Here is a 4,463-nt window from a genome sequence, read left to right as displayed (position 1 = left end):
TGGAACAATAAAAATTTTTTGCTTGAGATGGATTGTTTTCTCAGGGAGGAAATGTTAGAATCATGAGAACTTGCTTACATGCTGTGTGCCAAACATAATAAGCCCTTGGCGGGCTAAGATCGAACCATGGACCCATCACGCGCCAGAGGTGAACGATTTGAAGGCGATGAAGAATATTTTATAATCACACAGTAGTATTAATAATTGTTTGAGATTCTTAGTATACTATGTGATACACAGGTTACACGAATTTTATTTTGTTCTTTTTGAACTAATGTTTAAGAGGACCAGAAGGATAGATTTCAAGAACCACCTATGGTTCAAGGATTACAGTTTTAATTTTACAGCTTTATACACATGCATTCAAAATTATATGGCCATTAGATGGTTGTATAAGATTCTTGTTGGACTTGATTTGATTTGAGTTTAACGTCTCTTTTCATCAGCGAAGCTATATGAGACGTGGACCTACTGATTAACGTGGAATCCGAACCACATGAGCTCCCGCCGGGAATCGAACCTGGGTAGACTTTTGTTGGAATAAATGTTTTCGCTGGAACCTTTTTTAAAATTTAATGTAAAACTTTAAACATAATGAAGAAAATAAGAACATACTGAGGTGAAATAAACTTGAAAACTCCCACCGTGCAAAAGAATTAAGGAAAACAGCCTCTGTTTTCAAGCTGAGACTATCCATGGTTGAGATTGACCACCAAATATAACGATTATTTCTCTCAGATGATGAGTTTGTATGCTTATGCCAGTAGCTAAAACTGGAAAAGTGAACCAGGTAGTGTTTGCAAAATGTATCTCCTCACGTCCAAGTCTATCAATTCGCTGACGACACAGCATTTCTAACAACGGCTCGTACTATCCAACGTATTAACAGACTAATGCAGCCAGCCATCAACACATTTGTCCACTGGTGTGACTTAATCTCAGAACATGTGCAATTGTGATGGACAAAAATTCCATGGGTAGTGGGGCTGGTGGACAACAACAACTTCACGAAACATCTGTTGGTATTAAAATTAACGATACATGAACTTTCAAAAGACGAAATGTTTCTTTATCTGGACTGTTAATACTTTTTTGAAATTTCATCGGAACAAGCATTCAACTTAAACTATAATAAACGAACGAACTATCTAGTTGCATTATAGGAGGGCGATACAGGTGTGGATGAAAAGTTTATGTATTGATTTTTGAATACGAGTTGTGTGCGAGTAATTCAATTTTATTTAACTTTTAATATTAGAGATTATTTTATACGACCATTTAATATTTTATTATTTCTTATACATATTCGCTTTCATCATTTGTCCATTGTAATGTTAGTAGAAAAAATGTTTTATTTAACAACATGAGCACGAAAACCTACAAGAAAAATATTAGACAACATTCATAATTATCACTGTACGGAATACTTCTTTAAATGGAAACAGTTTGATCCATTGGTAGAGTGCACCCATCTGGCACGAAGACCCCTTAGTTCAATCCCAAGACCGTGACAATTTGTGATGGACAACACCCTGTGGATATTCTCGGGGTTCTCCATTTCCTACCACTTTCTTCATATTCAACATTTTTACAATCATTAACCATTCAACGTTGCCTACTTGTAAAATGTCTCGAGTAGATGAGTATATAAGACTCATGCCAGAACAAAATGTTTTCTCTTTGCTCTCAAGCCAGAAAAAAAGCAGAAACTCATATCTACTTGCCAGAAAAAGTGTTTTCGATTTGCTCTCAAGCCAGAAAAGAAGAAACTCGTATCCACGAAAACTTGTGAAATTTCTCGAGTTGCTACTCGCCAAATTTCACAAGTTTTCGTGGATACGAGTTTCTTCTTTTCTGGCTTGAGAGCAAATCGAAAACACTTTTTCTGGCAAGTAGATATGAGTTTCTGCTTTTTTTCTGGCTTGAGAGCAAAGAGAAAACATTTTGTTCTGGCATGAGTCTTATATACTCATCTACTCGAGACATTTTACAAGTAGGCAACGTTGAATGGTTAATGATTGTAAAAATGTTGAATATGAAGAAAGTGGTAGGAAATGGAGAACCCCGAGAATATCCACAGGGTGTTGTCCATCACAAATTGTCACGGTCTTGGGATTGAACTAAGGGGTCTTCGTGCCAGATGGGTGCACTCTACCAATGGATCAAACTGTTTCCATTTAAAGAAGTATTCCGTACAGTGATAATTATGAATGTTGTCTAATATTTTTCTTGTAGGTTTTCGTGCTCATGTTGTTAAATAAAACATTTTTTCTACTAACATTACAATGGACAAATGATGAAAGCGAATATGTATAAGAAATAATAAAATATTAAATGGTCGTATAAAATAATCTCTAATATTAAAAGTTAAATAAAATTGAATTACTCGCACACAACTCGTATTCAAAAATCAATACATAAACTTTTCATCCACACCTGTATCGCCCTCCTATAATGCAACTAGATAGTTCTTTCGTTTATTATAGTTTAAGTTGAATGCTTGTTCCGATGAAATTTCAAAAAAGTATTAACAGTCCAGATAAAGAAACATTTCGTCTTTTGAAAGTTCATGTATCGTTAATTTTAATACCAACAGATGTTTCGTGAAGTTGTTGTTGTCCACCAGCCCCACTACCCATGGAATTTTTGTCCATCACAATTGCACATGTTCTGAGATTAAGTCACACCAGTGGACAAATGTGTTGATGGCTGGCTGCATTAGTCTGTTAATACGTTGGATAGTACGAGCCGTTGTTAGAAATGCTGTGTCGTCAGCGAATTGATAGACTTGGACGTGAGGAGATACATTTTGCAAACACTACCTGGTTCACTTTTCCAGTTTTAGCTACTGGCATAAGCATACAAACTCATCATCTGAGAGAAATAATCGTTATATTTGGTGGTCAATCTCAACCATGGATAGTCTCAGCTTGAAAACAGAGGCTGTTTTCCTTAATTCTTTTGCACGGTGGGAGTTTTCAAGTTTATTTCACCTCAGTATGTTCTTATTTTCTTCATTATGTTTAAAGTTTTACATTAAATTTTAAAAAAGGTTCCAGCGAAAACATTTATTCCAACAAAAGTCTACCCAGGTTCGATTCCCGGCGGGAGCTCATGTGGTTCGGATTCCACGTTAATCAGTAGGTCCACGTCTCATATAGCTTCGCTGATGAAAAGAGACGTTAAACTCAAATCAAATCAAGTCCAACAAGAATCTTATACAACCATCTAATGGCCATATAATTTTGAATGCATGTGTATAAAGCTGTAAAATTAAAACTGTAATCCTTGAACCATAGGTGGTTCTTGAAATCTATCCTTCTGGTCCTCTTAAACATTAGTTCAAAAAGAACAAAATAAAATTCGTGTAACCTGTGTATCACATAGTATACTAAGAATCTCAAACAATTATTAATACTACTGTGTGATTATAAAATATTCTTCATCGCCTTCAAATCGTTCACCTCTGGCGCGTGATGGGTCCATGGTTCGATCTTAGCCCGCCAAGGGCTTATTATGTTTGGCACACAGCATGTAAGCAAGTTCTCATGATTCTAACATTTCCTCCCTGAGAAAACAATCCATCTCAAGCAAAAAATTTTTATTGTTCCAAAGAAATCATGAAGTAAATTAAACCTTCAATAAGGATTATTTAATAATAATTATAAGGTATGATCATAGCCTTGCAATGATTCTATTACAAGAGAGAAAGATCGGATAAGCTATTTAAGCCAATAAATAAATGTAGGGAATGGGAAGTACCAGGAGAAAAGAAATGTTGTCCATCACAAAGTTCACTTGCTCGGTTTTTAAATCACAAACATCAAAATCTCTTCTACCACTAAGTCACCGTGCCCTCCCCCATATCCGACTATACTTCACTGTGGGTCTACAAGTTTCAAGAGGTTACCGTACAATGTTTATTCTTTTTAAAATCATATACCAAGTAAGGGTCTGCACATCCTGAAAATTGTTGGAGGGTGGATTCTGCACTAACAGTGACTGCGTTTAAGCATTATTAAAGTAACATTATTCTAGTTGCAATAAAACGACACGTAATTTTACAATATTGTCCTCAGCAAAAGAGTACACTAACTTCTTTTTATAAGACATAAAGAGTACAAGGGTACTGTAACATCGAGTTTTCTACAGTATATCACACATTTCTCTCCTACTGCAACCATAATTCTCTTAAGAAAGTGTTGAAATGTTTGTTGGGTTATAAAGTTTTAAATGTGGTCCGCATCCAATGAATCCCTCGCGTAAGTATGCCCTTAATTCAATCCATTCTGCATACAAGATTATATGTTGTTTTCATTTAAAAGTAACTGTAAACAAGAATGTTAAAGTCTTCATATCATAAACTAAACACAAGGTATCAACCTCAGTGATTCCCGTTCAATCGACAATAGTTCATCATTTACTTACGTTGGTAATGTCTCTAAAATCTAAAACAAAGTATT

The sequence above is a fragment of the Thermobia domestica genome, chromosome 5 (genome assembly GCF_964235325.1).
Source record: "Thermobia domestica chromosome 5, izTheDome1.hap1.1, whole genome shotgun sequence".
NCBI lineage: Eukaryota > Metazoa > Arthropoda > Insecta > Zygentoma > Lepismatidae > Thermobia > Thermobia domestica.
Note: the sequence above shows the minus strand (reverse complement) of the source record.